This window comes from Silene latifolia, chromosome 10 (assembly GCF_048544455.1).
Source record: "Silene latifolia isolate original U9 population chromosome 10, ASM4854445v1, whole genome shotgun sequence".
Taxonomy (NCBI): domain Eukaryota; kingdom Viridiplantae; phylum Streptophyta; class Magnoliopsida; order Caryophyllales; family Caryophyllaceae; genus Silene; species Silene latifolia.
The window spans coordinates 114,069,050-114,082,136 of record NC_133535.1 but is presented as its reverse complement, the minus strand read 5'-3'; the positions used below and the strand labels follow the sequence as shown (position 1 = coordinate 114,082,136).

Sequence of the window (13,087 nt, the reverse complement as noted above, 5' to 3'; positions counted from 1 at the left end):
AGACAGAAATAGGGAGAAATGCAGCATAAACTACATGAATGAGCTCTGAAATGCGTGTAAAATGGGATGTAAAACATCATATAAAAGACACGCATCAGAGAGCTTCTAGTGCAGCTACAGAAGAAGATTCAGCAGCTCTCATTTGATTTTCTCGGGAATTTCCATACTCAGCTTTGTGGGTGGCTAAGTCATCAATGATCTTCCATCCCTTAGTCTCTCCCATATTCTCAGCAAATCGGCCATTGGCTGCAGCATCCAAAATAGCCCTCTGATCGTCATACAGCCCGTTATAGAACTGATTGCAAAGACTCCATTTTTCGAACCCATGGTGCGGAATGGTTCGCACCAGCTTCTTGAAACGGACCCATGCTTCATGGAAGTTCTCATCAGGTCCCTGTTTAAAGCTCGTGATCTAAGCTCTAATGGCGTTTGTCTTCGAGGCAGAGAAGTATTTCTTGTAGAATGCAAAGGCAAATGAATTCCAGTCGATGATCCCATGAGCAGCTCGATCCAGATCTCTATACCACTCCCTCGCAACATCACGAAGAGAGAAAATGAACATGGTCTCCTTTATCTGGTCCTGGGTCACACCGGTCGGCGGGGGTATAGAGCAGCAATAATCAATAAAAATCTCCATGTGCTTGGCTGCATCTTCATTTCTGACTCCCGAATTGGTTTCTCTCAACCAAGTTAATATAGGAAGGCTTTGGCTCGAATTTTCTTGCCTCCCCTGGTAGTTCAAATCCATTGTAGAGATTTGCAGCTGTCGGCTCAGAATGACTTGCTATAGTTGCTTCTTCAGCCATGACTGGAATTTCTGGAGAAGTGACTGTCTCAGCCGAAGACGTAGAAGCAGGAGATGTAGGTGGATCTTCTTCGAACAGCTCGTTGTCGTAGTAACTAGACAGAGTACTCAGCTCTTCCTCCGTCGGCAATATCCTAGATGATCGTCTCAACTCACGCAAGGATTTCTCAATCTCGGGATTGAATGGTACTAGTTCGCCACCCTGTGACCTGCGCATAAGAAGAAACTACAAAAAGAATATAAGAAAAGTTTAAGGAACAGATGTCCCTTAAACTAAAGAAAGACTAAATAAAAACAACTAAAAATTAGAAAAATTGCCTCCCCGGCAACGGCACCAAAATTTGATACCCGTCGTTCTGAGTACCAAAAATAAGATTTATAATTTCCTATTAAAAATAACCTAGGCTAGTGGTAACAGGGTCGAACCACAAGGAGGCGAATGTAATTTCTAATTGTCTAATTTAGTCTAAGGTAACGAATGTGGGAGTTGAATTGATTTGGTCTATACTAATGGCAATAAAGACAAAAAACTAAATAAACAGATAAAACAGATAAAAGAAGGGGTACTAGGATGGTCGGTTTACTATAGTTCCGGCGGCAGCAAAATAAGTCGGTCTAAATCAAACACATGAGGCGGGAAATAAAGAGGTCCTCTTGGTCCACTCTTAACAAATAGCATCTTTCGATCTCGCTATAAATCCCTAATATCACTAATACTGACTCTCGTCCTGAAAAGTGACTTACAACCTAAACTTTACCTATCTTTCGATCTCAGCATAGTTTAGTCATTTTAATTGGTGGTCAATCAACTGTCCCTATCTCTCGATCTAATGGGTCAGTCGAATCCTAAACATTCAACTAGTCGCGTGCACTCGATTCGTCGACTAAAGAATTAAAACAATTAAAACGAAAATAAAACCTCACGTGGTCAGTCGATCGACCAAGTATGTCAGTCGATCGACTGACACGCGATTCAGGCCATGATTATTCTACGCCGTCTACACTATAATTCTCCTACATCCTAGCACAAGGAATTTAGCTACTCATAAATACAGTGGAAACAACAATAATATTAACGATTGAAACTACGGGATTCATGCTTAAAACGATTAGACAAATAAATCACATAAAACGATAAAGTTGGCTTTTGGTACCTAACTAGCAATTTCTATACTATCAATACGATAAAGATAAACTGAAATAGAACAGAAGGAATACCGAAATTGCAGAGGAGTTGTAACGGAATGATTAGAAGTACCAACGAAAATCCGATGCAAACCAATATTCCAAACCCTAATTATTCGATAAACTAAAAACTGAATGTAAAACTAGGTAAATTTCTGAATGAATATCTCTGTAAACTAGGTTACGTTATATAGCAAATATACGTAACACTTATTATCAAAACCTAAACATCATGGGCTTGCTTTTCCTCGATCTTTTAATTCTCGTCTGAGGTAGCGGCTTGGTCGATCGACTGAGGTAACCGGTCGATCGACTGCTCTGAGCTGAACAGTAGCTTCTGGATCCCGTGGGTTGGTCGATCGACTGAAGGGTATGGTCGATCGACTGGTTTAGCTGGTAATCCGCTTTTAATTCTCGTGGATTTTTCTTTTGGGCCTTGAAATGCGCACCAAGCTCGTTTATTAAGTGAATTCTTCACGTCAAATGCAATGCAAGGTACTCGGGGACGGATTTAGCTTGATTTCCGCTGAATTCTTCACATTTCTGCAATAATGTACAAAAATACGGAAGTAGACAGAAATAGGGGGAAATGTAGCATAAACTACATGAATGAGCTCTGAAATGCGTGTAAAACAGGATGTAAAACATCATATAAAAGACACGCATCAACCGGTTCCTCGCGTGCTTCCCCTAGGATTTCCATACCTGGCAGTATGGGTGGCAATCTGATCAATTAACTTCCACGCGATATCTGTTGGAATATGTGTCCTCCGACAATAATGCGATCACAACTGTTGATCATGATGATCACATGTTTAAATCTCATTTTAAAAGAATACGATTGGGAAGTATTTATCTTTGTCAATCGGTCCACACATATCGGTAATGATTGGCTGACTAGAGTTTGACATTACTGTCGTGCGACGGTGGTGACCAGTTGATCCCCTAGGTCATACCTAAAGGATAATACTCTTAATTGATCAATTAATTAATCGTATAACGTTACGAGTTAATTATATTACTTGAAAAATTGACGGACGATTTTGGAAGTAAAATTTACGTATTTCATTATAATCTGATTAAATGAGATACGGTCTGAGTAATTGAATTGTTTCATTACTCAGATGAAATTATTGTTTAAGGAAACAATTGAAATTGAATGAATTATTATAAATACAATTTATTATGATTTATAATTGGTAGAATATTTTGGTTCACGTAATTGTGAATTACTAAGTCGATTTTTGTATATGACGTATTTTTATTAATGCGTTGATTTTTAATATGTTAAAAATACATAACAATTTTATGTGACATGTGACATGTGACATATTGACAAATTAACAAAGATAAAATGGAATCCATTTTATCTCAATTTGGCCGAAATATTGGGAGGAATTAACATATATATTATGTTGATTAAAGTTAATGGAAAGCATAATGATGTTAACCTAATGCTAGCCATGCACACCTACACATTCTTGTAAAGAACACATTGTGCATGCATTGGCCACATTTCCCCCCACCCTACCCGGTTTTGGACAAAGAGGAACCAAGGGTTTTCTCTTATTTTCTCCAATATACACTACATACAATATCTAGTGTAAAATTAATTCATTCTAACTACACACAAATATTTTTAGTGAGATAAAAATATTCTCTTCCTCCTTCTTCCTCCTCTTGACCGAAAATTAGAGAGGACCAAATATTTTTGGGTCATTTTATTTAAAAGATTAATGTTATTCTAGTATTAATAATATTAATTTTATTAAGGGTATATCTTGGGTATCATTCCTTGGGAGGGATTCTACATTTGAGTCCTTGTTCATCCATTGAGGAAAGCACAAGAACAAAAGAGAAGGAGATCTCTTTTGTGCCCATATAAACCGAAAATCCAATGTAAGATAAAGATTTCTTCCTTAAATTGTTTATAGTTTGCATGCATAAGATCACAAATTAATTTTATGATTAAATTAACTTAGAACATATATGAATATGTTTGTATATAGATCTACTTTTCCTTCAATATCATCATTGGTGTTGTCCTGAAACCTCCCATTAGCAGAAGAATCCAAAAGGGCACGATGATCGTCATACAACCCGTTATAAAACTGGTTGCAAAGAAACCACTTAGGGAAACCATGATGGGGAACTGATCGGACCAAACGTTTGAAGCGAATCCAAGCTTCATTCAAATCTTCAGTAGCTCCTTGCTTGAAACTGGTAATTTGACTTCGTAGTGCATTAGTCTTTTGAGGCGGATAGTACCTCTTGTAGAAAGCAAGAGCAAGAGTATTCCAGTCTGTAATTCCTTCACCCTCCATATCCAAGTCTCTCAACCACTCAGCAGCTTCATCTTTCAGAGAGAAAGGAAAGAGCACCTGCTTTATCTGATCTTGTGTCACTCCAGCTGTTAAAGGAATAGAACAGCAATAGGTGACAAATTTCTCCATATGTATCGCAGGATCCTCAGCAGCTGCCCCTCCAAATAAGTTTCGTTCCACCAAATTGATATAAGATGGCCGAATTTCAAAAGTTCCATTGTCAGTAGTGGGCAGCTTAAATCCTTGTGGGATAGAAGCTAAGGTCGGCTCGGAATGACTGGCTAGAGTAGGCATGATGGTAGTCTCGGGAATAAGAGTTTCGACTAGGATCTCGGTTTCGGGAATGTCGTCCTCTTTGTAGGACTGATCGCCCGACTGTGTTGAGCTCGCCGTCTTGATGTGAAGTATACTCAAGTCTTCTACTTGACCCACTTCTTGATTAAATTTCCGTCTGTAGCAAAAAGTCTTCTCTGGTTCAAGATCAAAAGGAATAATCTCGGACCTATTTGACCCGGGCATACACGGAACTAACAAAAAAAGTGTGAGAACGGTCTCAAGTAACTGGGTTCCCTGAGACAAAGAGATAAAATAAACACAAACAAACTAAACAATCGTTGTAGTATAGTGGTAAGTATTCCCGCCTGTCACGCGGGTGACCCGGGTTCGTTCCCGGCAACGACGCCAAATTTGATAGGGCTAAAGTCGTATCACCAAATCAAAGTAAATCTATCTCAAGACTAACAAGAATAGCTAGTGGTAAGTCAAGTATCGAATCCACAGGGAGGTGGTAAAAGTTAAGTCTGTAAATATTTAAATTGTCTAAAGGTAACCGATTTCTGGGGGTTTGTTTTGTTTGTTATCTAACCAACTAATTGCGAGTAATAAAAACAGGTTTAAACAATGATATTAAAAGTCTAGGATTTCCGGTTCACTAGGTCAAATATATGGGGTCTATTAATAAATTGCTAGATCTACCAAGTTGTCTAAGGTCATAAGATCGGTCGACTCTATTATGCCCTTTAGATTGATTCTAACATGCGGTCGCTATAATTAGATACAATCTATTTGATTATCGCAGCTTATATTAATTCTAACCCGGTCGGTGAAAGGATTAATTCGCTACACTAATTAAGAACTCAGGCCTAAGTTAATTAACTAGAATAAGAACAATAATCAAACGACAACTTATACGATTTCCCTAGCAATTAATCAATTTTCCCCTTTTAATTAACCTAAATCCCCTTCATCCTAGATGAGGAATTTAGCTACTCATGACTAGAGCAATAACAACAATAATGATAATTGAAGACATTTTTTTAGAACATGAAATAAGAACAATAATTGAATAGCATAAACTTGAATGATTAATTAATGAAGAAAGATTAGTACCGTAGCAAGGAAAGATTAAAGCTAAAGGGAGTATTCAGCCGTATGAAAGTAAAATAAAGCGTAACCTAATAAAAACGTACGAGTTTCTAATTTATAATACAAATAACTGTTTTAGGAAAATCCGAAAAATAATCTGCCAGAGAGGTTCCTCGATCGAGCCTAAGGTGACTCGATCGAGGACGATTGCTCGATCGAGCCTCAAGGGCCTCGATCAAGGAACCAGCTTCACAGACTGTTTCTTTGCTTCTTTCACTTCTAGCCTTCATGCTACCTCGTTCCTCGTGCCATGCCTCGTGTATTCTACTATGCCATCTCCGCTACGCTCATCTTAGCTTGATTATCCTCGTAATGCGTCATTTCTGCATTGAAACATAAAATAACGGCAGTATCGACAATTCAATGAAATAAGGCATATAAATGATATAAAGGCACGAAAACGGTATGCAAAATGGTATGAAAGGAGCTATAAAAGTATATATAAAAGTGATACATCAAGTTACTCCTTGCATAACATGTATCATTAATTTGCGCAAATATGAAATTCAATTGCTTTTTGCTTGCATACATTCGGGTTAGTGGTTGGTGTCACATGCAGAGAGGCGCTTACATTCCCCTTTTCCTTTCATTTTTACCCATTAAACTCCACATTAGCCAAATTTGCCTCTTTGACCCTTAACTACATCCCAAATTTAGCCTGCCTTGTCAAGCTAGTTAGTGTATGTTTTGCGGTATATAGTTTATTGTGTGCCAAGTTTGGTCAGTGTTTCATTATTGGGAGTTGGTAATTTATGGAGGAAGGAGGATGACATATATGAAAAAAAAATTGAAAAAAAAAAGAAAAAGTAAAGAAAAAGAGAAAAAAAAAACAAGAAAGGAAAAAAACGAAAAAGAAAAACAGACCGTGTAAAAAGAAAAAATTCGTTTGTGACGGTCTTAATCCTATGCTTTATTCTATATCATTTGAGGAGTTGTTATTTCTTGGTTAGTGAGTTTTGTGCCAAAGAAGGGCACTTGTGTTAGATTTCATAATTAGCTGAGAATTGGATGTTCTTATATGGTTTTGTTTAGGTGCTAGCTTGACGCTTTATTTCCACATATCCCATAATCATTTTGCCTTTTCTTACCTGTAGCCTCACTTTCCCATATTTTGTAAGCCCTCGGCTGTGACAGACCTTGTTTGGTTGGAAGTGACTATACGGTAGTTAGAATTGTCTATCATAATAGTTGCATGCATGTTTATGTGGGTCGTAGTTTAGGTGAGCGACTATATTTCCCTCTCTTACATTTATATGGTTACCCTTTGCTTCATGAGAGACGAGTGACACGTGAGAGTCCATTTGTAAAGGTCTTGCAAGGTCGACGGTTCAGCTTTATTATAAACATCTTACAACTCGTTTGCATTTGACAGTTTTTGCTATAAGTGTTAGTTTGCTGCATTAAATTGGTTTAAGTGGACGATTTGTAGCTAGCTCTGAGTTTTCTTTTCTGTTCCATTAGTTTTACATATAGTTTGCTTGGGGACAAGCAAATGTTTGGTTTGGGGAAGTTTGATGCGTGCATTTAATATAGACTTTTTGTACTTCATTTGCACGCATTTCTATGCATTTTGTGTAGTGTTTAGCTACAAATGTCCCCCGAATTGTCTACTTTTGTTTCTCTTGTCTTATTTGCAAGTATGAACCGGAAAGGAGCATAATCAAGCTTAATACATGTCCCTATGCATGCATTTAGGAGATGAGTTGAGTCGGAGCTTGGAAACTACTAATTGTGATGCGCAAAGAAGTAAGATAGCTAGGCGAGCAAGGGAAGAATTTCAAATTACTAGTGCCTATTTTGAGGAGCCATATCTCGAGTTATACAACTGATGTTCAGGTTATTCCAATTGGTGATGAAAGCTTGTCCTCTTAGCTTTCCAACACCACCGGAAACGCTCTGTTTGCCCAAGCAAAGAAGAAATGGCGGCCATTTGAAGTTCAGTGCGCGAAGCAGGAATTGTGCGCTGGAAAGTACTCGATCGAGTACTATCTTGTTTGATTGAGTCCTTTTTCTACTCGATCGAATGGCTTATTTTTGATAGTTTTCGATCGAGTACCTAAAGTCCTCGATCGAGAGGTTTTATCTTGTATTTATTCGATCGAGTGATATAAAGTTGCTCGATCGAGTGACTAGCTTATATACTCGGGATTTTTATCCCGTGTTAGGTTTATTTTATGTTAATAATCACTTCCCTATATAAAGGGAGTCAGGGATTAGGTTAAAAACATCTCATATACTCTTAATCACTGCTTTACTCTTAATTACTGCTGGGAACTTTGCTTTGCTTCTCTTTTCCGAATTCGCTAGTTTGTAATCTTTCCTTTACTATCTTTATTTAATCTTTCCTCTCTTTAGTTTGTATCTTTCATTATGTTTGTTCTTGCTTCTTCCTTCTCTTTTACTTTATTTATTATTATGTTTAGCTAATTCTCCTGCTAGGATTTAGGGGATCCAATGAGTTGATGTTAGTTGCTAATTAGGTCCGCAGATCTGTTGCTAAAATCTCGTCTTTGTTGTTAATCACTGCAATTAACTGCAATCAGCTGCTTGAGTCGACGCATTTAGCTAATTGATTTGGTAAGCCTTGACCTAGACCGGAAGGTTGGAAGGGGTGAGACCTGCAGTGAACATTATGACGCTTTAGTGAGGGCGGAAGCTAAGCTAATAGTATTTTAGGGCGAATTGAGACCGGAAGGAGATATTCGTTGCCCCTTAGACCGATACAAGTGACTGATCTGTGACCTTAGTTGCAATTATCTGACATTCATTGAAGACCCGACAATCCTAGTTCTCTCTCTTTATTGTTAATCCCTTTATATTTATCGCTCAATTTCTCTTGCCACCTCTCTTAGTTTAGAAATCATACTCAAACCCCCATTACTCTTAGACTAATTTAAAACAGATAAATCTCATTTTTGCCTCCCTGTGGAGATCGACCCTACTTATCGCTAGCTTTTGTTAGTAGTACTTAGGTATTTATTTTTGGTACATAGACTTGACTTGAAATCATGCGCATCCTGGGAACCTTCCCAGGAGGTCACCCATCCTAAGACTACTCTCAGCCAAGCACGCTTAACTGTGGAGTTGTTTTGCATGGATGACCATAAAAAAAGTGCACTTTGTTTATATGAGTAGTACTTCCAATCCCTTTAAGCACTAGTCATTTAAGCCTATCACTGGACCTCTTCAATTAACGTGGGGTGTTACACACATACTCCAACAGATATTGCTCATGCCACGATTGAATCCATAGCAATTCATGATGCCCCATATGTCAATTCTCAGAGCACACCAATCAAAGGTAAAGAGGAAGCTTCCGACACTACCATTTTGAAAGCTCAAATCTTATTGCTCCAAGAAAAATTGGAGGCTCAAAATGCGGTTTCCTCTCTTCAACAAGTCAATGACATGTCCTCTACAAGCCAAATTGTTGTTTGCGAAGGTTGCGGTGGTGCGGGTCATTACACTGTTCATTGCCAAGCTACTATTTAGGAGGTAAATGCTTTTCAAAGTTTTAGACAAAGTTCATATCCACCGGGTACATTTTCAAATACTTATAACCCGAACACGAAATTTCACCCGAACTTGTCTTACAAAAGCAACAATGTGCTTAACCCTCAACCACAAAAAACTTTTATGCCTCAACCTCAACAACAACAAAATGCCTATGTTCCACCACGACAACGGTTCAATTACCCTCCGGGCTATCAAAGTCAAAACCAACAACAAAGGCCACCTCAACAAAATTTCCAACCAAACCAAGGTCCACCACCCCAAAATGCCCAACAAAATAACCAAGGGGGGAGAAAACTTGAGGCCTTGGTAATGCAAATGGCTAAGACCCAAACGGAATTGTTGGCTCAAATTCAAAAGAGTGACCAAGCTTACAATGCCACAATCAAAATGCTAGAGCATCAAATGGCTCAACTAGCCGCATCTAACTTTTAAAGAAAAACGGGTCAATTACCACCTCAAGGTGACTAACCACATGATACCATCAATGCTATTACGTTGAGAAGTGGTACAAAATATGATGAGTCACCCATGTCCAAGGAAAATGAGGAGGTACTTGTTGAGTTGGAGGTTTCTCCTAATGCTAAGAAAGGTGAGGATATTCCAAAGAAAGTGGATGAGCCAATTGTTGTTGAAAAAGTCAAAGATGTGGAGGATGCTCCTCCAAAGAAATATGTTGAAGCAAAAGTGCCGGAAAAAGTCAAAGTGTCGTTCCCTCATAGATTGTCCAAGCATCAAAAGGAAACTCAATTCGGTAAGTTCATGGAAGTTGTGAAGAATCTCCAGCTAACCGTTCCTTTTACCGAATTAATCACTCAAATTCCTTCTTACACTAAATTCATGAAAGACATTTTAAATAAGAAGAGGACTTTTGACGATCTTGAAACTATAGCATTCACCGCCGAGTGTAGTGCTCTTTTCCAAAACAAGTCCCCTCCTAAGTTAAAAGATCCCGGTAGCTTTTTCATTCCATGCACAATTGGCACATATTCAATTGATAAAGCTTTATGTGATTTAGGTGCTAGTGTGAGTGTAATACCTTACTCTATATGTGATAAGCTTAATATGGGAGTCTTAAAATGTACTAGTGTCACATTGCAAATGGCGGATCGTTCTATAAAATGCCCTTTGGGAGTTTTGGAAGATGTTCCCGTGAAAGTTGTTAAGTTTTTTATACCGGTTGATTTCATTGTTCTTGACATGGCTGAAGATGCCCAAATCCCAATCATTTTTGGAAGACCTTTTCTTCATACTGGGGGTGCGATAATTGATGTCAAGAATGGTAAGTTAAACTTGGAAGTGGGTGACGATAAGGTCACATAAAACTTAAATAATGCCATGAAGAGTCCAATGATAGAAGAGTCTTGTTATTCTATTGACGTTCTGGATGTTGTTGATATTGTCATAGAAGACTCTATACCTCGATCTTTGGCTAAAGATCCTTTGGAGGCACTCTTGCTCTTAGAATCATTTGCAGGTGATGATGAGATTGGAAATGAGGAGATGGATGCTTTGGAGCTTGCATTGGATGGAGAAGAGCTACCATTAGAGGAAAGCTCACAATTTGTAGGTTTGGTTTCTACACCTCAAGACCTTGAGGTACAAAAACCCGAACTTAAAACCCTCCCCTCCAATTTGAAATATGATTTTCTAGATAATGAGGAGATGTGTCCGGTCATTATTAGTGCTCATTTGAGTGAGAGTCAATTGTCTTCATTGCTTAACGTTTTAAAGTCTCACAAGAAAGCCATTGGTTAAAAACTTGATGATTGGAAGGGCATAAGCCCGGAATTTTGCATGCATAAAATCTATCTTGAGGAAGACCATAAACCATGTGTCAAAGGTCAAAGACGACTAAATCCTAACATGCAAGAAGCGGTAAAAAAGGAAGTCATTAAATTGTTGGATGCGAGAATTATTTATGCAATTTCCGACTCAAAATGGGTTAGTCCGGTCCAAGTGGTTCCTAAGAAAGGAGGAACCACGGTAGACAAAAATGATAGAAATGAACTCATTCCGACTAGAATTGTGACGGGATGGCGCATGTGTATTGACTATAGGAGGCTAAATTTGGCCACCAAGAAATACCACTACCCATTACCTTTTATTGACCAAAAGTTGGAAAGGTTGGCATGCCACAAATATTTTTGCTACTTGGATGGTTATTCCGGGTTCTTTCAAATACCCATTCACTCGGATGACCAAGAGAAGACCACGTTTACATGTCCCTATGGTACCTTTGCTTACCGTAGAATGCCCTTTGGTCTTTGTAATGCCCCCGCCATTTTCCAACGTTGCATGATAAGCATCTTTTCCGACTTTATCGAGTCCATCATGAAGGTGTTTATGGATGATTTTAGTGTCTATGCTTCTTCATTTGATGCATGCTTGGCTAACTTGTCTAAAGTTTTGAAGCGTTGTGAAGAAGTTGATTTGGTGTTGAATTGGGAAAAGTGCCACTTCATGGTAAATGAGGGAGTGGTACTTGGTCATATTGTCTCGGAAAGAGGAATTAAAGTGGACCGTGCTAAGGTCCAAGTTATTGAACAACTATCCCCACCGGTAAATGTCAAAAGTGTAAGGAGTTTCTTAGGCCATGCGGGATTCAACCGCCGTTTTATCAAGGATTTCTCTAAGATTGCTAAACCCCTTACGGAGCTTCTTTTAAAAGATGCTCCATTTGTGTTTACTAATGATTGTCTTGAGTCTTTTAATAGGATTAAGAAGGCTTTGATCTCCGCACCTATCATCCAATCACCGGATTGGAACTTGCTATTCGAGCTCATGTGTGATGCAAGTGACTATACGGTAGGTGCCGTGCTAGGACCAAGAAAGGACAAGGTTCTCCATGCTATATATTATGCTAGCAAAACCTTGGATTCGGCTCAAATCAATTATGCCACTACGGAGAAAGAGCTACTTGCCATTGTCTATGCCTTAGACAAATTTAGCTCTTACTTGATCGGTTCCAAAGTCATTGTTCATACCGATCATGCCGCACTAAAGCATCTCCTAGGCAAGCAAGAGGCCAAGCCAAGGTTGTTAAGATGGAACTTGCTTTTGCAAGAATTTGATTTTGAGATTAAAGACAAGAAAGGGGCCGAAAATGTTGTTGCCGATCACCTATCCCGTTTAAAGTTTAATGATGGAGGTATTGATATACCTATTGATGATTCTTTCACCGACGATGCCTTAATGATGTTGGAAGCCAATACTCCTTGGTATGCCGACATAGTCAACTATCTAGTTGGAAGGGAGTTGCCACCCGGCCTTTCATATCAACAAAGGAAGAAGTTCTTACATGATGCCAAGTTCTTCCTTTGGGACGATCCTTACTTGTTCAAACATTGCTCCGATGGGCTATACCGGAGATGTATCCCACAATGGGATGTGAAAGGGGTGCTAGAAGGATGCCATTATTCTCCTTATGGTGGTCATCATGGACCATCCAAGACCATTTCCAAGGTGTTGCAATCCGGCTTCTATTGGCCCACCATGTTCCAAGATGCCAAAAATTTCGTGATGGCATGCGATGCTTGCCAAAGGACGGGTTCTATTTCAAGGAGGCACGAGATGCCTTTAAATGGTATCTTAGAAGTGGAGGTATTCGACGTGTGGGGTATTGATTATCAAGGACCGTTTCCTTCGTCTAATGGGAATCGATATATTTTGGTTGTCATTGATTATGTCTCTAAATGGGTATAGGCAATTGCTACTCCCACTAATGATGCTCGTGCCGTGATCAACTTGTTCAAAAAGATCATATTTCCGAGATTTGGGGTGTCAAGAGCGGTCATTAGTGATCGTGGTACTCACTTTGGTGAGAAAAAACTTG

General features: G+C 38.9%; 1 non-coding gene across 1 annotated transcript; it reads left to right on the top strand.

Moving 5' to 3' along the window:
- Positions 1-320: 320 nt before the first annotated feature.
- Positions 321-427, top strand: LOC141609579 (small nucleolar RNA R71). The gene has a single exon (XR_012527505.1). It is a non-coding gene; the product is annotated as a small nucleolar RNA R71 (small nucleolar RNA).
- Positions 428-13,087: the final 12,660 nt, after the last annotated feature.